Source organism: Gastrolobium bilobum, unplaced genomic scaffold (genome assembly GCF_033153095.1).
Source record: "Gastrolobium bilobum isolate Gb01-03AN ecotype WA unplaced genomic scaffold, APGP_CSIRO_Gbil_v1 utg1738, whole genome shotgun sequence".
NCBI classification, from domain to species: Eukaryota; Viridiplantae; Streptophyta; class Magnoliopsida; order Fabales; family Fabaceae; genus Gastrolobium; species Gastrolobium bilobum.
In genome coordinates, this window is record NW_026898452.1 from 95,900 (window position 1) to 118,418 (window position 22,519).

Genomic DNA, 22,519 nt, shown 5'->3' on the forward strand with positions numbered 1-22,519 from the left:
AGTATGTCCTTGATGGACAAGTTGGACCAACGTCTCCCTAATCCTGTGAATTGTACTTTGAAGGATGTATTATCAATTGCAAGGACAGCAATTACTTGCCTGAATGAAAGCCCACGCTCTCGCCCTACAATGGAGCTAGTTGCTAAGGAGCTTGTATTGTCAAAGTGATTTTCAGTGGATTAGTTCCAGAATGCCACACAAATATACCCGAATGTTACTACCACATTTGCTTATGTTCTCTTGTTCTTCTCAGTTTTTGTGTTGTAAACTTTTTCTTCTTCTTTTACCTATTTTGCATCGTATGTAATTTTAATTTTGTTGTTCTTGAACTCTTGACACCCTTTCAAATACACTCTACTGTCATCTTGATTTTAAATTTACTTCAAACTTGCTATCAGACCTTGGTTGCAGTTTGAATAACTTGTTTTCTGAATTTTAATATATATAAGACTTTGGGTAACTTGGACATAAAGTATTCATGAATGCAACAGAAGTGATTCAAAATTAAAGAGTAGATTACATTCTAGCTACTTTGATTGTTGAAGCAGTTATAGTAATGTCGAGTGATGTGTTATAACACATCCATTAAAACATTGTTTGGGGAATTTGCGCTTTATACTGTGTCGTAATACAACAAATGACTTAATTAGCTAATTAACTATCGCATCTTGACTCTACTGAAAACTGAGACAAAAACTGAAAATTTCATCAAATGACAACAAAATTTTTTTTCTTCCTTTATCTTCGGAAGAATTTATATAGGATTCATATTAATATTAACATTAACATTAACATTAGGAGTATCTTTATTTCAAATTAGTTGGAATCAATGGAGATGAACTCAAACGACAAATACAAAAATATTAAGAGTAATAAAAGAATTAAAAATTAACAAATAACAAATAATTCTAAAAACAAAAAAATTGAAACTACAAATTAAAAATAAAAATACAAAAAAATAAAAATAAATGTAAAACAAAGATAAATAAGAGAGAACAAATATATAAGAGAAAAAAAAAAGAAAAACAAAAAACTAAACAAATAAAGAAATAAAAACATTGAAGAAATAAAAGAAAAAAATTAAAGAGGAAAAATATAAAAAAAAATTCAAAAAATAAAATTGAGAGGTATGACTAACATAAAAAATAAAGGTGTAGTTTATAAAAAAAACGTTAAAAGAAATGAAATATATTTTTTTTTATTTTTAATTGGATTTTAATCATTTTTTAAAGTAATCAAAATTTTAAATACTGATTTTTGGAGATAATACGTAAAATAGTTAAAGAAGTATTAGAAAATGAATATTGTGGGGAAAAAATGTTAAGGAAACTCTGAATTATAAAACGAAAAAAAGTTGTTAGAATATCTTTCATGACCCTTTATTCTTTTCAAATTTGGGTTTCGATTTTATGCGGTAGGAGAAAATTTTCTCATGCTGTATACATATTTTATGTGAAGCCCACGTCTATTGAAAAAATAAAAAAACAAAAGAAAATATTGCACGAAAATTGAAGGATTACTACTAAGAGAAAACAACTCTCCTACGAAATGAGAAAATATTTTCCCTTCAAATTTTAGCGGAAATATTTTTGTTGTTGTTGTTGGTAAAAGCAGAAGTGTCCTTAACTCATACATTATCCTGCACAGACTAACAGAAAAATTAAAGGGAGTAGTTTAATAAAGAATGTTAAAAGAAATGAAAATCTTTGTTTTGAACTTCAATCATTTATAAAAGTAATCAAAATTTTAAATACTGGCTTTTTGAAGATAACATGTAAAAATGCTAAACAAGTATTAGAAATGAATATTTTGAGAAAAAATAAGTTAAGAATTTCGAAATTACCAAAAAAAGTGTTGTTAGAAATATCTTTCATAATATTTATTCTTTTCAACTTTTACCAGAAACGTTAGTTACCGATAAATTATCCTCCACAGACTAATAGAAAAAATATCAATAACAACAATAATAATAATAATTACAATAACAAATTTCCACAAGTACTTATGGATCTAATGCAAGTCATCGTGTTAGGACAAATGAACTGCAGAATAGATTCATTTTATCTATGACCAAGATGTATCATTGATCTTGAACCTCATATATAAAGTCAAGTTGTGGAAGTTTGAAATTAGCACATCCATTAACATCAGTTAGCCAAACTTTTGCTTTCACCTTGTTGTGTACACACCAATCTTGACTTGCATGAAAGGATGACTTTAGCTGATTACCTCAAAAATCTATAATCTATAGGATATTTTACATTCTCACACTTTGCTTTCATATCTTGTATTTATAATTATTTCTCTTCCAGACCAAGTGTTACGAAAAAAATCACACCTAAGAGACATTCGCACACTTAGCTTTCGTATTGTGTATCTATTATTTCTCTTCCAAACCAAGTTTTACCAAAAAATCACACCTAAGAGACTTGCACGAGTCAACAACAATAATAAAATAAATAGATAAATAAATAAACTATTAGCACCAATGGTTTATTAATATCAACTTAGGTTGATTAACCATTTTGTTTCCATTTAAAATTTATTTACCGATTTGCTCCCATTTTCAAATCATATGTTAATCTATATATATGATACAGATGAAAATGACAAAGAGCCATGTAACACCCCGTTTTCATAACACGAACGCTACACACATACGGTATAGATGCCCACTTAATTAAGTAAGCAAACGGAAGATTTCCAAAGAATACCACATTAATTCTCTTGAAACTACGTGATTAATTTAAACTTTTTCCTGTAACCTTTATGCTTAAGACATACAAAAATTAAAACCATACAATCCCATAACATAAACCTTGCAGCTACTATTTTGGTAATATACGGATGACATAAAATGTAACACCCCGTGTATACCCGGTTTGTTAACATATCATCGTATTAAGGCACGCTTAATTAAATTGCGGAATAACTTTTTCTTTCCAATTATGACGTCATTAATATTACCAAGTTGATTACTAAATCCTTTTTATAAAACATCGCCTGTATGTAAATTGCAATAAAGTTAAACACACTGAATAACCTCAATATATAAATAAAGGTGAGTATCTAAGTCACGGATCTACAACACGTAGTCCGGACATAATCCTGATACATTAATACAACTCGAATCCAAATAAGACATAGTCAATCAATGTGGCATGGACAACCCCCATGCTCACCAAATAAGGCAACAAAGCCCAACAGCAGTCTCAACAACAACAACATGACAATAAATATAAAGCAGGTCAGCATCCAAGCATAATCCAAGCATATCATCATAAAACAAAATCTCAACTCAGCTCCGGCCTCATGCCAGTCTCAACCCCCGAGTTACTTGAACCTTAAATATGTGCCCCAAACGTGGGGTGAGATCTCTAAACAGAAATCTTAGTAAGACAAGGGGTCCTCAAGGATCTCTCCACCCCAAGCTCACTTACATGTGCAATATAAGTTCTAAAAGTAGTTTAACAATATAAGTTCCAAAATTAGTGCAATGCAGCATATAATCATGTCATGTGTGTCAAGTATTCTACTAGTCAGAGGAATGCAGGATGTACGTACGTCTATAATCCACAATAGTACACGCTCATGCCGTACCTGGCCACAGGATCATATTCTCGTCTAGGCGAAACATCACATACATATCATAAGGCATTTGCACTTAACAACTCAAAAGCATTTCAATAAATCAATACATGAAAACACATCATGCATAAAAACCATTCCCCCATGGGGTATAGTGGAACCAACAATGGATAAACCGATGACACGAAAACTTACCTCGCAAGCTAACTATCCAAATAAGAGTCCAACCAAGCTCAAGGTCCACAAACAACACTCTCACAGTCTATTTATACCAACAATCATATCAACACTCATAATCTATAAGCATATAACATAAAGACAATGCTTTCCTTTTATGTTTCATGTCTTTAGGCTTCTCACAAAGCCATAAGCCCTTAAACATTTTGATTCTGACTTAGATTACTTATTACAGAAGTCCACATTAACCAATCATGGGTCCACAAACCCAAAATATCATTCTGTATGAACAATACCGTTACTGTCTCGAAATTTCCAGAATATCCGGATAAATGTCAGGGCCATATCCGGATATCACAAGACCCCATATCCGGATATCAATATCCGAAAACCATATCCGGATATTTTGCGACCGAATGCAGTTCTGCATTTGGCGAGATATCCTTCTCAAATGTTGCTCTTTTAACGATTCCAGAAGCTTAAACATGCATTTCTAGGTGTGTTTAACCTTATCCAACTTTAAGTTATGAACTTTGGCTTATTACATGCATCAAGGCTTTATTTTTTACCATTAAACTCATGATCCAAGGTTGAGAATGTTTACCAAGCTCTCAAAAGAGAGAAAAAGCAGTGATTTGAAGCTTCCAATGCCACTCCACAGAGCAGCAACCCAGGAACCACGAAAATACACTCCAAGATGAGTCATTTCTCTTCAAAATCACACCTTGAAGCTTCAAAACTCAAGGAAATGGTGCTCACAACAAGGTTCATAAACTCAGCCCCCCAACACCTCCAAAACAGAATCTAAACTCAGAACATGAGAGTTTTTCTCCTGCCCAAGTCCCTATCACACACAACCAAGGTGTTTAGATGAAGAACAATGGGGAAAAGGTGGTCACTTTGGAGGTTTTTCTTTGGAGAAATGAAGGTGGCGAGAGGGGAAGGCACCAAGTTAGAAATGGGTGGCACAAGGTCACGTAGAAAGGCTGAAGAATGACCTAGGATCATGTGCCAAGGTCTTATATAGGTCACTTAAGTTTTAATCTCACTGTATTAGCGCTAATAGCTACGCTTAGCATTTTAATCCCAAACTTCGGATTCTGAACCTTCTTATTTTTCTAAGATTTGTCATATTTTTATTTTATTTTTCGCAGTACTTTTCTGGTACGCGCTTTTATAAAGCCAGTATCAGTTCTGACACCAGTTCTCATTATTTCGACCTGAAACTTGTTATGCTAGTCCTCTATACTATTCTAGTGACATATACATACTTTTCGTAATTTTCTGGGATACTTCATCGGTACACACTTATACCGTGGAGCAGAACCGGTATCTGCACTTTTCGTCAGAAAGCGACTTTCAGCATTCTAATCATTTTCCATAATTATTAAACCTTCTCATAATTATTAGGCTCAATTATGAAATTATTTCCTAATTTCTCATATTTAATTAATTAAATTCCTAATTTAACAGTGAGGGTTCTTACATAACCTCTGTATATTGGACCAATTGAAGAACGTCAACACTTGTAATTCAGAACTAACCAATACACAGTATGACCATATCGACTGTTGTAACGCCCCGTCTGCAGCCGGTTAATTAACATTCATATAATAGTAAGCGCATCATGCTCAACTTAATAAATGCAGAAGCTAACTGAATAAATTTTCTTTTTCCTTATGTATTGCAAACTTTTTTCCTTCCATGGCTAAAATAAAACGGACAACATTTCCTCTGTATTTTGGACCACTGGGGATAATTCCCACTATGAAAATTATAACCTGATTGACAGTTTAATATAATTCAGGCATACCACAACGTAGATAAAACATATTGCCCAGCCATTCATGGCCTAGGCTATCTCAACATCATACTGTCTCAAAATAATGTCCAAGATGTTACTTAAATAATTGCACCAAATAAACAAAAGAGATTCAATTAAATAAGTAACAAAGACTCAAGCATGCATCACTAACAGCATATACAAACTATCAAATTGGCATAGACATCTCCTATGCTCTTAAAAAATACATGGCACATACAACCCAAAGTAAAGTATGTCAGGTACAAATCTAAATATCCATAAGGCCCTGACAATCATGTCAAGTAGTATCTCTTATCTGGCCTCTTGCCACGCGATGCCTCAGCACCATCATCTCCTGTACCTGAAATGGTAATCCCCATAACGCGGGGTGAGATAATATAATTACCTCAGTAAGCTAGGGACCCTTGGAGGGCTCCTCCACCCCTAAGCTCACTTCTAGTATAAACATAGTATAAAAATCCATGCATGCATCGGAATATGTATGACAATGCAGTGCGCAATAACATAATCCTACTGGCCAGAGAATATAACAAGTATGCATTACGCAAGGAAACACCGTCTTGCAACATACTGTGTGAGGAAACACTGTCTCATACTATGCATAAGGAAACACCGTCTTATGCCTCACAAGAAAACATGATCTTGTGTGGCGCACAAAGATACATACATATAAATGCAACATATAATAAATCATTTTTAATATACCATATCAAACTACCATCCTCCCTCGGAGTTTGTTGAAGCAAATGGGGGATTAACCCCAAGGACCGAAAGCTTACCTGGCAAGCAGTGTCCTCCAGTAATTCTCGTGTCCACAGAGTCACGATCTCTCACAAAGTTACAATCTAGTTCCAAGACGTGAAGACAATCAGTATTCCTATATACGAGTCTACCACGTTTAATTTTTCAAGACTACACATACAAGAAACCTGCACTTGTTTTTTAGTCCAATTTATCAAAGTGTCCTAAATGGCGATTTCATATTTTATCCTTTTACGAGAACCAATCCCAAGCATGTTTAACAAAGGAACTCACCTATAAATCACCCTCCAACTACTTATACCATTTAATCCAATTTATACAATCCTATATAATGCATTTTCTCCAAAAACACAAGAGGGGAGTGAGGGCATTTACCTTAGAAGCTCCAAATCACTAAGAGAAAGACAATCCAAGCCTTCAAGACAAGGAAAACATCATTTTTCTCCTCTTGTGAACAGTACCCGCAACCTAGAGATGTAGAAATCTCTCAATATGATGACTCCCAACTAAAAGTAAGTTATAGGTTTTGTAGAGGATGAAATTTGACACACTTTAGGCTTTGGAATGGATTGATTTCATCAACCCTAGCTCAAGTTATCAAGAATTGAAGATTTCTCAAACTTTTTTTTCTTTTTTTCTTTGCTCTCTGTCGACGTTGCTCTGTGGAAGACGAAGGGAAGTATTGGCTTTTGAACACTTAAGTGAGTTAAATATTCCAGGTGGGTATAAGTTTATCTATCCCGTTCACTTAACTCTCATTCTAACTTTACACATTAGTTCACAATATTTTTATGGTAATATTTACCATTTTACTTTTCACTTTTGGATAACTTTGCCTACCCATATTTTTACTCTTTAACTGTCATTTTAACTTCTTTTTCACCAAAGTTGACTTTATTTCTTTTTTTCTACTTTCCTTATAATTATTATTCTATATTATGATTAAAATCATTAATTCATAATTAAATCCACAACTACATGTGAGTGTTATTATACTCACCCCACCTTTTTAGGATTTTGTCCGCAAAATTAGGATCATACCTGGAAACAAACTCAGAATATAGTCGGAGGATCTCATCCTCGCGCTCCCAAGTAGCCTCATCAGGCGTCCTGCCTTCGCATGGAATCTTGATCATAGGAATTGACTTATTATTCAGTTTTCTTTCATTTCTATCAAGAATTTTCCACGGCCCCACGAGATTCTTAAGATTTTCTTTTATTTGAACTTCATTAGGCTGCACAACATGGGATTCATCTCGAATATATCTCCGCAGCTGAGACACGTGAAATATGTCATGAATACCGGATAACTGTGGAGGCAAGGCAAACTGATAAGCAACCGGTCCCACTCTCTTGACTATCTGATCGGGACCGATAAACCTGGGACTCAGCTTCCTTACTCCAAGAGCACGCCCCACACCTGTCATAGGTGACAACCTCACAAAGACATGCTTACCTTCTGCAAACTCCAGAGGTCGATGCTTGTGATCATAATAGCTCTTCTGGCGACTCTATGCCTGTTTCAATTTATCCCTGATCATTCTGATTTGATTAGAAGTGTCTTGTACTAAGTCTGGCCCAATCATTTGCCTCTCTCCAACCTCAGTCCAACAAGTAGGTGATCTACTCCGCCGGCCATACAAAGCCTCATATGGTGCCATGCCCAAACTGGAATGGAAACTATTATTATACGAGAACTCTACCAGTGAAAGGTACCTATCCCATGCCTTACCCTGCTCCAGGGCACAAGCTCTCAACATATCCTCCAGGGTCTGAATAGTCCTCTCTGTCTGACCATCAGTTTGAGGATGATAAGCCGTGCTCACTCTCAACTGAGTGTCGAAAGCCTGCTGTAGTGCTCTCCAGAAGCGAGATGTGAACTTCGGGTCCCGATCGCTCACAATGCTCTCAAGCGCCCCGTGAAGTCTCACAATCTCTTTCAAATATAGTCGAGCCAACTGCTCTGTAGTAAAAGTCACCTTCACTGGCAGAAAATGGGCAGACTTCGTAAGCCTATCAACAATAACTCATATAGAATCATATCCAGCCTGAGTCCTGGGCAACCTGATAAACCCTTGGTTTACCATGTTTTTAGGCTTAATTATGTTTGATATATATCATGAATTGTATGAGAATTAGGGTTTTATACTGTGAAGTCACAATAATTGAATATCTTTCTAACATGTTATCATAATTCTTATTTTAAGGGATTTTTGACACCTATTATGGCTCTTTGGAACCAAAAGAAGACATCAAGTTGAGTTGGAGCCTCAAGGAAGCAAGATTTCAAGTGTGTACTAGCTGTAAGAGGACGTTTTGGCGTCCATGAATCATGTTTAAACGCTCAAGATGAAGAAAACACCAAAATCCACTAGAGGAGAGCGTTTTAGCGCCCAACAGAGCGCTAAAACGCCCTGACAACATCAATTTCCCTTCGAAGAGCACATTTTAGCGTGCAACAACACTCCAAAATGCCCAGAGGCAGACAACAATACACATCAAGCACGTTTTAGTGCGCAAACAGCACGCTAAAACGTCCATACGCAGTCAAAGCAACTTCAGGAAAAGATTTGATCAAGATATGCAGCAGGATTCTATAAGATACAAGGAAGAAACACATCAACCTTGATTGAGATAAGATATAACTCGAATAAGAAGATGTGATGGAAGATCACAACAAGATTTAAAAGCTCAAAATGGTTAACCAATCTCCAAGATATCAAATGCAAAAAGGAAACAAAGATGAAATCAACCACAAATCTGAGATGGATTCATTGGAGATTTAATGAAGAATACAACCCCAAAAAGCTATAAATAAAGAGCTTGGGGTCAAGACCAAGACACCAATTCAGAAACCAATACACAAGTCCAAGACTGAAGGAGGAATCCTGTTGCGGAGCGCTGGAATACTGAGGAACCAAGTTAACATCACACCAATGGAGGCTTGGGGTTCTCTTTTCTTTATTATTTCTTTTCAATTCAGTATGCTAGAGTAGTCTTTTATGTAGTTAAGGGTAGATGGAACCCAATTGAATCTTTATGTTTATGAATTAAATTCTCTCCGAATCCTGTTCCTTTTATAATTGAATAAATTATCTGTCTTTAATGCTTTCTATGAGTTTGTTCCTTATAGAATGATTTTGGGAAATTGTATGACAATAGGGATGTTGGTGCATGAACCTTGACTAGATAATTTATCATAATCCTTGTGATCTAGGGATAGACATAGGGTAATTACGCAATCTTGAAATTCTTGATCTTAATGCATGTTTTCTTGGGGAATAATCGGGGAACTAGAGTTCTTTCAAGATTACATAGATTTATGGTAAATGGAATTGAGCCGTAATTAACTCAGAAAGAATTGATTGGCAATATATTAAGAGACAGATTCATGACTGTTTAATTCATAACATATTGAGAATATTGGGAAAAGTCGAAACCTTAACTACACTTGTTTTAAATTCTTAATCAAACATCATCTTCATTCATTCTTTTAATTCTGAATTTCCTTAATTGCATGATTTTAATTATTTTTAATTTTAAGTTCTTTGAATCATAACTCTCTTTATCTAAATTCTTGATTGTCCAACTAAGACGCGATTAGCGAACTAGTGCTTGAAAATTCTGATCCTCGTGGGAACGATCTCGTACTCCTGTACACTTTATTACTGTCACGATCAATGCACTTGCCGAGTCGCAACAAGTTTTTGGCGCCGTTACCGGGGATCGAATTCTTCAACATTAGAAGTAACTAATTAACTTTTAGATTGGACGTTTTAATTTTCTGCACTTTATACATTCTTCAAAAATATTTTTCTGCATTAAAATTCTGCATCAATTTTCTGCATATTTATTTTTCTGCATTCTTTGTTTGTTTATTTTTTTTATTTTTTATTTTTTTTTGTTTTGTCTTTTTTCTATTTTTCTGCACATCTTTTCAATCTTAGTTTATGCGAGGTACTCTTAACCCGCGAATCTTGCAGTTTGATCCTAAGATAGAAAAGACAGAAAGGAAACTTAGGAAAGACGCAAAGGCAAAGAAAGCGAAGGAAACAAAGGCATTAACTTCGACAGAACCAAAGAAGGAACCTATGGCAGAAAATAATCAACTCGCTCCAAGGACGTTGGGGGATTACATGACCCCAGCTCGAGTCCCACAGACGGCAAGCATTGGTAGACCAAACATAAAGGCTAACAACTTTCAACTGAAGCCGACACTGTTGCAACTGATTCAAAAAGAACAGTTCGCTGGAGGAAGCATGGAGAACCCCTATAGTAATCTTGATAACTTCTTACTTTATTGTGATACATTAAAAGTAAATGGAGTTCCTCGTGATGCTATCTTGCTCAGACTATTGCCATGCTCACTGAAGGATGAAGCAAGAGATTGGTTGCAGTCTCAACCTGCAGGAAGCATAACCAGTTGGGATGATTTAGCAAGAAAATTCTTGGCCAGATTTTTCTCAGCTTCAAAGATGGCAAGGCGCAAAGCGGAGATCAATGCTTTTGAACAAAAAGAAAGTGAATCTTTGTACGAGGCTTGGGAACGATTCAAATGATTACTCAGGAAGTGTCCTCAATATGGAATTGAAGCATGGGAGAAAACAAGAATCTTTTTCCAAGGGATGACATCCAGCACAAGAACACTGGTGAATGCTGCTGCAGGAGGCTCCCTGAAAATAAAAGCTCCAGAGGAAGCGCTGGAATTACTGGAATCTCTAGCTTCTCAGGAATTTGACAATGCCCCTGCCCTAGTTGCACCAAAGAGAGCAGGAATTATGAAGCTTGACGACTATGATGCACTCTTAGCCCAAAATGAACAAATGCTACAAATGCACAAGAAACAACAAGAACAATTAGATGCCCTTAATAAAAAAATTAATCTTTCTCAAGTTTCTTTTGTTTCTAATTCTAATATTAAATGTGGTATTTGTGAAGAGGCTTATGCAACTGAGGATTATGAATACATAAGAGCAGCGGAAAAGCCACCAGCAGAGGTCAATGGACTCTGGTATGATCAGAAGAATCAGAATCAACATCCAGGGTTGAGTCACAAATCTAATCATCAGCTCAATCCTCCCCTTCCAATGCAACCAGATACCCCACAACAAAGTAACACTTCTAAGTGGGTGAAAGCTTTTGCACAACTATGCAAGACCCCTTCTGATTATATTCAAGGTGTAAATGCTTTCAGAGAGGACACATCTGCTTTCATGCAAGAGACTAGAGCAGCACACCGAAATCAAGAAGCTTCCATATGAAATCTGGAAATTCAGAGTGGCCAGTTGCCAAAGCAATTTTCCGAGAGAACTCAGAGTACTTTTCCAAGCAACACAGTTGTCAATCCAAGGGAGCATTGCAATGCTATCACCACTAGGAGTGGGACAGTGATTCGGCATATAGAGGAGCAGCCCGAAGAAAAGAAGAAGGATGGAGAAGCATCAGTTGAAGAAGAGAAGGAAGAAAAGGAAAATGATACAATTGAAGTTGACGAAAGCAATCCTGAAAAAGCCGAAAAGAAACTATTCAAGTGGGAGAAGAAGAAAGCTCTAGAAAGACAGAACAAGCCATTAGATCTCTCCCCATATGCCCGAATCCCTTATCCTCAGAGATTAAAGAAAGAGATTCAGAAGCAGCAGTGTTCAAAGTTTCTAGACATATTCAGGAGGTTGCAAATCAACATTCCTTTTGTCGAAGCTTTAGGGAACATGCCCAACTACGCAAGGTTCATGAAGGATCTATTATCAAGGAAGCGTAAGTTGCAGGAATGTGAGACAGTGAATCTGACGGAGGAATGTAATGCTATCATCCAAAAAAAGTTACCTACCAAAGTCAAGGATCCAGGGAGCTTCAGCATTCCATGCACTATAGGAAAAATGGAAGTGGACAATGTTTTATGTGATCTTGGAGCTAGCATCAATGTCATGCCACTCTCCATGATGAAGAAGCTGGGGATTACTGAAGTGAAGCCCACAAAGACGATAGTGCAACTGGCTAACCGCTCTTCAAAGCAAGCTTACGACATCATTGAAGATATATTGGTAAAGGTAGACAAATTCATCATTCCTGTTGATTTTGTCATCCTTGACATTGAAGAAGATGTCACAATTCCTATGATTTTTAGAAGACCCTTCTTGGCAACTTCAGGAGCACTGATTGATGTACTTAAAGGTGAGCTGCTCTTACGGGTAGATGAAGAGCAAATAACTTTCAAGTTCTTTGACAAAGAAGTCCCTTCATCTGTAGCTCAACCGGAAGATCAAGTCTACTTTATTAGTGAAAAGAAAGGAGAAGAAGAACACAATGAGGAGTCTTCTCAAGAAAGTAAGCCAAAAGTTTAGATGGAGAAGCCCAGGAGCAAGGGAAAACATATAAATACCAAATTCAAAGTTATTGAGGTTACTCCATCTCACTCAAATGCTCAAGAGCACTAGGGTAAGACACAATTTATGAATGATGAAGCTTGGACATCACCAACCTTATGCTTTGAGCCACCATGAAGGTAAATCAGGTACGTCAGGCTCATGACATAAAACAAGCGCTAATGGGTAGGAAAACACACACTTTACTGTTTTATTTTAATTTCATTGTTTTATTTATTTTTACTTTGAATTAAATAAAGAGAAAAATACAAAAATATAGGAGAAGGTGTTGAGGCTAATGCCTATTATTGAGTGAATTTTACAGGTGAAGAAAATAAAACAAACAACAAGAGAACAATTAGTTGTTCTTATTTCTGGACACGATTTCTTTTTAGATTTAAATCTGTTGCTGAGGACAGCAACATTTAAATCTGGGAATGGGGAACGCGCGATTCATCTAAGCACAATTGAGTAAGCCGGAGGAACTTCATGAGCATACACAGAATATCCGGCTAAAACAGGGAACTATCTCAAATACCTTCTCCTTTGCTTTAGCTTATTTATTTTTTTTCTTGCATTTTAATTTTTTTTTTCATGTTTAATTATATAATTTTATTCGTTTTTGTTGAAAAACCCCAAGCCAAAATTTTTTTTTAAAATTCTGAAATTTTTTAAAGTTTCTCAGTGTTAATTGGAAAAGTGGCGGGAAATTGAAATTAGTAATTGATTCAGAGCATGATGATGCACTTATACAATTTTTTTATGAGCATCATTGCAAATGAGTGACATGGTTCATCTAATATATTGTTTTATACTGAAGTTGTTTGAGAAAAAGAACAGGATAACTACTGTACATTCATAGCCGCGAGGTTTTGAGCCTATACAGAAAATTTTTGTTGAGTGTGCATTCCATTATTGAGATACTCTAGAACTTGCTTTGTTTCTTGATTGAAATGGTCTGTGGTTTATTCTGTGGAGATGATAGAGGAATGTTCCTTAGTGAAATAGCTAAACCCCAATTCCTTGCAAATTTAGCCCTTTAATCACAATTAGAACCCCAATTCCTTGCAATGTTTCAATTGAGATCAAGCATTACACAGATAAATTAAACGTTTGTAATCAAGAATGCGTCTATTCCTAGCATGCATGTTAATTATTATCCTACCCCCTTTCTGGACCAAAACCCCAATATTCCTATCTAGGGTTCTAACCCTCAGATTATCATTCAATACTAAACTGATCAGATTTAATATAAACGATAAGCAATACGCACAGAGTAGGCATAAATCAATTAAATTAAAGAGCGAAAAGTAAACCAATCCATAAATAAAAAAAGGTTCACATAGGAATTGTGACCCTACCCACAATGAAGGAAACTAGCCAGACATGGTCATAGCTGAATTACAATGATTCATAAAAGAAGAATAAGAATTCAAAAGGAAGAGAAAATAATACTCCAAGATCAATCTCCGCAAAAAGCTCCAGACATTTTTTTCAAGCTCTCTGTCTATCCCCCTTTTTAATTTTGCACGCACGCGTTCAAAACACGGTGTCTTCCTGCTCGAAAACCGGCGCTGATGGCACCGTTTTTGTACTGAATTTGAATTAATCCGCGCTATCAGCGCCAGTCATACTTCTTCCGCGCTGATGGCGCAGATTTTTCACTGAAAATGCATTTATGCCGCGCTGATAGCGCAGCCCATCTGATCCAAATTCTCCTTCTGCGTAAATTCTCATTTTCCATGCTAAATTCCTATCCAAATATAAACTTGAGTGAGAAATAACATTGAAAATGAAAAACTAACAATTAATCCATAAAATGTATTGATAAGTATGCTCTTTTGACCTAAAAGCTTAGTATTTTAACTTGGAAAATCAAATATATTACAACCACATCACTAGACTTTTTATTCATGAAGAACCCTTGAATGTAAATAGTCATTTCCCCAATTGAATCCTCACCTTAATAGAAGATTAATTTCAGATTTCAAGTAAGGAGTGGATATGAGTTTTAACTACACAAGTGTTCAATGAAATGAAGAAGTACAAGAAAAAGGGCAAAGCCCAAGGAAGAAAGAAGAAAAGTTGGTTAGAACAAAGAAGAGCAAGCAAAATGCTCAAAACAAAGAAAGGAAAAGAAGTGAAAAGCAAGAAAATATGCTTAGAAAGAAAACGACAAAAGAAAATGGTTCAATGAAGCAGAACAAAGAACTGGAAAGAAGAAGAAAAACTTTACAGCCGGAAGAAACACACAACACTTGTTCCGTTCCTTAATCTGAATATTGATCTTAAACTTTTTTCCCAAATTCTTTCCCTCCCTTTCACTAGGCCACGTTACAACCTTGCGAAAGATATCTTGATCTGCTTGATTTATTATAAGAATTTTGGAGAGCAAGAATATAAGTAAGCCTATGGTAGTATTGACTCAGTGGGACACTAGTGAAATACCAACCCTCTAAACAGTTGAGCGTGAGTGAATTGTAAACCTAGTGAGGGAGTGTCTCAGGAAGTTTCCCATGTTCTTGATCTTAAGGAATTTCATTAAAAGTTTCTACTGATGGATAATTGATCTTAATGCTTTGATGTATCATCCTTTTCTTAAGTCTGAATGCTCTGTAGTCATTTCTCTGATTAAATCCTGCTTATGAATTCCATGCAATTAAAAATCTTGATTGATTCCACTAAGTTTATTCTAGTGCATTGCTGAGGACAACAATGTTCAAACCTGGGAATGGTTGATAAACCCTTGGTTTACCATGTTTTTAGGCTTAATTATGTTTGATATATATCATGAATTGCATGGGAATTAGGGTTTTATATTGTAAAGTCACAATAATTGAATATCTTGCTAACATGTTATCATAATTCTTATTTTAAGGGATTTTTGACACCTATTATGGCTCTTAGGAACCAAAAGAAGACATCAAGTTGAGTTGGAGCCTCAAGGAAGCAAGATTTCAAGTGTGTACCAGCTGTAAGAGGACGTTTTGGCGTCCATGAGTCATGTTTAAATGCTCAAGATGAAGAAAACACCAAAACCACTGGAGGAGAGCGTTTTAGCGCCCAACAGAGCGCTAAAACGCCCTGACAACATCAATTTCTCTACGAAGAGCACGTTTTAGCGTGCAACAGCACGCCAAAACGCCCAAAGGCAGACAGCAATACACATCAAGCACGTTTTAGCGCGCAAACAGCATGCTAAAACGTCCATACGCGATCAAAGCAACTCCAGGAAAAGATTTGATCAAGATATGTAGCATGATTCTATAAGATACAAGGAAGAAACACATCAACCTTGATTGCGATGAGATATAACTCCAATAAGAAGATGTGATGGAAGATCACAACAAGATTTAAAAGCTCAAAATCATCAACCAATCTCCAAGATATCAAATGCCAAAGGAAACAAAGATGAAATAAACCACAAATCTGATATGGATGCAATCGAGATTTAATGAAGAATACAACCCAAAAAGCTATAAATAAAGAGCTTGGGGTTAAGACCAAGACACCAATTCAGAAACCAATACACAAGTCCAAGACTGAAGGAGGAATCTTGTTGCGGAGCGCTGGAATACAGAGGAACCAAGTCAACATCACACCAATTGAGTCTTGGGGTTCTCTTTTCTTTATTATTTCTTCAATTCAGTATACTAGAGTAGTCTTTTATGTAGTTAAGGGTATATGGAACCCAATTGAATCTTTATGTTTATGAATTAAATTGTCTCTGAATCCTGTTCTTTTTATAATTGAATAAATTATCAGTCTTTAATGCTTTCTATGAGTTTATTCCTTACAGAATGATTTTAGGGAATTGTATGACAATAGGGATGTTGGTGCATGAACATTGATTTGATAATTTATCATAATCCTTGTGATCTAAGCATAGACATAGGGTAATTATGCACTCTTGAAATTCTTGATCTTAATGCATGTTTTCTTGGGGAATAATCGGGGAACTAGAGTTCTTTCAAGATTACATAGATTTATGGTAACAAGAAATTGAGCCGTAATTAACTTAGAAATAATTGATTGGCAATATATTAAGAGACGGATTCATGACTGTTTAATTTATAACATATTGAGGAAATTAGGGAAAGTCGAAACCTTAACTACGCTTGTTTTAAATTCTTATTCAAACATCATCTTCATTCATTCTTTTAATTTTGAATTTCCTTAATTGCATGATTTTAATTATTTTTAATTTTAAGTTCTTTGAATCACAACTCTCTTTATCTAAATTCTCGATTGTCCAACTAAGACGCGATTAGCGAACTAGTGCTTGAAAATTCTGATCCTCGTGGGAACGATCTCATACTCTGGTACACTTTATTACTTTCACGATCGGTGCACTTTCCGAGTCGCAACACAACCCAACAACAAAATCCATTCAGATGCAATCCCATTTCCATACCGGGATATCCAGAGGTTGAAGCAAACCACCAGGTCTCTCGTGTTCATTTTTGACTTTCTGACAGACAAGACACTTTGCAACAAACTTAGCAATGTCATTTTTTATACCCGGCCACCATAAATTTTCCTTTAAGTCATGATACATCTTAGTAGCTCCTGTATAAATAAAGTATTGACCTTTGTGTGCTTCAGTCAACACATCAACCACTAACTGACCTTTGGGCCCGATTATTCTTTCCTGATAACGTTTGAGGCCCTGATTATCAACAGACACATCTTTCTGGCCTGTCATGGCCACAATTTCCTTATCAAATTGTTGAGCCTCTAAGATTCTCTCCAACAATGCATTCTGAATGGCAATTTTCTCAACTTCTAAGCTACCATCGTCTTTACTGACCACCACATTCAGATTTCTGAAGTTTTCAATCAACTGATATTCTTCAATCATAATATTTGCAATCGTAACAGATTTCCTGCTCGGGGCATCAGCTACAACATTTGCCTTACCCGGATGGTATTTTAGTTTAAATTCATAGTCCTTTAGGAACTTCATCCATCTTCTTTGCCTCATATTCAACTCTTTCTGGTCAAACAGATACTTCAGACTTTTGTGATCGCTATACACTAAGAAATCAACACCATATAGATAGTGTCTCCATATTTTCAAGGAAAACACTATGGCTGCTAACTCTAAATCATGCGTAATGTAATTCTCCTCATGCGGTTTCAACTGCCTAGAAGCATATGCATCAACACTTGCAGAACAATCCTAAGATGGTCTGCATGCTCCTTGTTATTCTTAGAATAGATCAGAATATCATCTATGAACACAACCACAAATTGATCTAGATATGGCTTGAACAAACGGTTCATATAGTTCATAAACACTGCCAGAGCATTAGTGAGACCAAAAGGAATTACCTGGTACTCATAATGTCCGTATCTAGACCTGAATGCAGTCTTCGGAATATCATCCGACTTAACCTGAATCTGATGGTAACCTGACCTCAAATCGATTTTTGAGAAGACACAAGCACCCCTCAACTGATCAAGCAAATCATCTATGCGAGGGAGAGGATATTTGTTCTTTACAGTCACTTTATTTAATTGCTTGTAGTCAGTCACAAGTCTCATGGTTCCATCCTTCTTCTTGACAAATAAGACCGGTGCTCCCCATGGAGACACACTAGGTCGGATGAACTGCTTAGCCAACAAGTCCTCAATCTGTTTCTTCAATTCAGTTAGTTCCAGATGAGACCTCCGACATGGAGCCATAGAAATGGGTCCCACACCAGGAAACAATTTAATGGAGAATTCTATTTCCCTTTTTGGTGGAAGATGTGGAATCTCATCCGAAAATACATCCATGAATTCATTTACAATTGGGATATCAACAATCTTATCCTGAGTACTACTGCTGACTAATCTTCCCAACCATATATAGCCTAATACTCCCTCCTTCAAGGCCTGTCTAGCCTGATGTATTGATATACAAGGAGAGGAGCTAGTAGCAGACTCCTCAGATAACAATACTAGTTTCTTACCACAGCAGTCAATCACTGCACAATTTTTAGAAAGCCAGTCCATACCTAAAATGACTTGAAGATTAACCATGGGTAGACAAATGAAGTCAATTATATAGTCTCAGCCTTCATACTTAAATTCAAAATCCTTGCACATATAGGAAGTACTACATTTTCCCCCATAGGTGTAGTCACTTTCATAGGGGAAGACATTTTATACATTAGCAAATTCAAGCCCACAACCATAAAATCATGAGTAAATACCCTTTTTGGTCCTCAACAAATTTCACGATGCCCACTTTAGTCCCTGGCAAATAAAAAGACCCATCGTAGTCCCTAAAAACTTCAAAATGGACCCATTTAGTTGAAATCGTGGTCCCTCACAAATTCAAAAAAGACCAGGCCTCAAAAGGACTAAAATAGTTCCATTTTGAATTTTTTAGGGACCACGATGAGCCTTTTTATTTGCTAGGGACTAAAACGGGTATCGTGAAATTTACTGAGGACCAAAAAAGGTATTTACTCTAAAATCATATAAGCAAGAATGAGTAGCCCCTGTGTCAAACAAAACATCTATATCAAAACTATTAATATTGATCATACCTTTTACCAAATTAGGCACTTTATCTGCCTGCTACTGAGTGATAGCATAAACGCGTCCCACAGTCTGAGACTCAGTGACAGCTGGAGTAGGGACCATCTGAAGAGGTGCAACCCTGGCATCTCTCTGAGGACAGTCTCTGGAGTAGTGGCCAGCCAATCTTGCCATATTTATAAAAAAATCACCTGGCCCGTGGCACACGGTCCTCTATGCTCTTTACCACAGCCAATACACTTAGGGATTGGTGGTCTCTCAGAAGAACTAGTTTTCTTGAATTTATTACCTGATTGCTTCACTTGCAAATTTTTATTTTTATCCTCAGATTTCTTATTCTTCTAGTAATTAGAACCACCAGACTTCTTGGAATCAGACTCTTTAGAATTTCTGTTATTTCGCCTAATGTGGATATCTTCAACAGCCCTGCATTGATTAATTAAGATGGGAAAATCTCTGGAACCACAACCTGTAAGACTTTTTGCAATTCTATCATTTAATCATCTCTGAAATTTTGCAGCTAAAGACTCTGAATCTGGCATAGCTCTCCTGAAGTGAGCATACTTAGCCAACTGATTGAATTTGGCCAGATACTCATCAACAGATATCTCACCCTGCACAAGATCATTATATTCACCTTCCTTCCTTTCTCTAGCATCTCGAGGAAAGTACTTGTCAAGAAAGTGCCTTTCAAATAAGGGCCAAGTAATAGCATAACCTTGCAACTCCAATGGGCGAGAAGTATTTACCCACCAATCACTAGCATCACCTTTCAGCATATAGGTAGCACACAATAGTCTCTGATTATCTGGACATTCCATCACCCTGAGAATCCTTTCTAGATCCTGCAGCCATGTAGCAGCAACAATAAGGTCATAACCACCCCCAAAAGTAGGCGGCTGATGCTTCCTGAAAGCATTTAATCGTCTTTCTTTAGCCTCAACATTATCCATTGCAACCGTGTGAACAGATTGCAGCCTAGTATGAATAGTAGCACCACTATGATGACTAGCCTCACCCTCTCCATCCCCGTGCTCTATATGGAGAGTATGCGAAGATGGAATAGGAGTATATGGTGGAGGAGGTGGCGGCGGCGGCGGTAGCGGAGGCGGTGGGGGCTTATTCCCCGCTCTACCATCTCTCATGGCTCTCAACTCAGCCATTATCTGGTTCATCAAAATTTGAGTGGCAACAATTTTATCTTGATTTGTTTTCATAAGTGTTTCATTAGCCTTCCTACTAGTAGCCAGCTCCTGCTGAAAACCAGCCAAAGTAGTAGCTATAGGATCAGGCTGACTGGAAGTGGCCCCAACAGTATTCTGAGATCTTAACAAAGTAGCTAATGTAGGATCTGTCTGATCATCATCTGCTGCCGAAGGTCTCCTAGGAAGAACCATGACTCTGCACATGTTACACAAAGGAATGAGTTGATCAGGCTTACACTAAGTGGTTACATATGCATTATCACAGAAAATCCTAAAAGCCACTCATAACAACACAGTTATTGCAATACATCAAGGAATTCCCTTTTCAAAACTACTCTGATACCATAAAATGTAACGCTACATCTGTAGCCAGTTAATTAACATTCATATGATAGTAAGCGCAGCATGCTCAACTTAATAAATGCGGAAGCTAACTGAATAAATGTTCTTTTTCCTTATGTAGTGCAAACCTTTTCACTTCCATGGCCAAAATAAAATAGACATCATTTCCTCTGTATTTTGGACCACTGGGGATAATTCCCACTATGCAAATTTTAACCTGATTGACAGTTTAATATAATTCAGGCATACCACAACGTAGATAAAACATATTGCCCAGCCATTCATGGCCTAGGCTATCTCAACATCATACTGGCTCAAAATAATGTCCATGATGTTACTTAAATAATTACATCAAATAAACAAAAGAGATTCAATTAAATAAGTAACAAAGACTCAAGCATGCATCACTAACAGCATATACAAACTATCAACTTGGCATAAGACATCTCCTATGCTCTCAAAAAATACATGGCACATACAACCCAAAGTAAAGTATGTCAGGTACAAATCTAAATATCCGTAAGGCCCTGACAATCATGTAAAGTAGTATCTGTCATCTGGCCTCTTGCCACGCGATGCCTCAGCACCATCAGCTCATGTACCTGAAATGGTAATCCCATAACGCGGGATGAGATAATATAATTACCTCAGTAAGCTAGGGACCCTTGGAGGGCTCCTCCACCCCTAAGCTCACTTCTGGTATAAACGTAGTATAAAAATCCATGCATGCATCGGAATATGTATGACAATGCAGTGCGCAATAACATAATCCTACTGGCCAGAGAATATAACAAGTATGCATTACGCAAGGAAACACCGTCTTGCAACATACCGTGTGAGGAAACACCGTTTCATACTATGCATAAGGAAACACTGTCTTATGCCTCACAAGGAAACACTGTCTTGTGTGGCACACAAACATACATACATATACATGCAACATAAAATAAATCATTTTTAACATACCATATCAAACTACCATCCTCCCTCAGAGTTTGGTGGAGCAAATGGGGGATTAACCCTAAGGACCGAAAGCTTACCTGGCAAGCAGTGTCCTCCAATAATTCTCGTGTCCACAGAGTCACGATCTCTCACAAAGTCACAACCTAGTTCCAAGATGTGAAGACAATCATTATTCCTAATATAAGTCTACCATGTTTAATTTTTCAAGACTACACATATAAGAAACCTATACTTGATTTTTAGTCCAATTTATCAAAGTCTCCTAAATGGCGATTTCATATTTTTTTCCTTTTACGGGAACCAATCCCAAGCATGTTTAACAAAGGAACTCACCTACAAATCACCATCCGGCTACTCATACCATTTAATCCCAATTTATACAACCTTATATCATGCATTTTCTCCAAAAACACAAGAGGGGAGTTAGGGCATTTACCTTAGTAGCTTCAAATCACTAAGAGAAAGACAATCCAAGCCTTCAAGCCAAGCAAAACATCATTATTCTCCTCTTGTGAACAGTACCCGCGAACTAAGTTATGAGTTTTGTAGAGGATGAAATTTGACACACTTTAGGCTTTGGAATGGATTGATTTCATCAATCCTATCTCAAGTTATCAAGGATTGAAGATTTCTCAAACTTTCCTTTTTTTTTTCTTTGCTCTCTGTCGACGTTGCTCTGTGGAAGACGAAGGGAAGTATTGGCTTTTGAACACTTAAGTGAGTTAAATAGTCCAAGTGGGTATAAGTTTATCTATCCCATTCAC

General features: G+C 36.6%; 1 non-coding gene across 1 annotated transcript; it reads right to left on the bottom strand.

Annotated features, from left to right (window-relative positions):
- Positions 1-10,833: 10,833 nt before the first annotated feature.
- Positions 10,834-10,940, bottom strand: LOC133316471 (small nucleolar RNA R71). Its single transcript, XR_009752206.1, has one exon. It is a non-coding gene; the product is annotated as a small nucleolar RNA R71 (small nucleolar RNA).
- Positions 10,941-22,519: the final 11,579 nt, after the last annotated feature.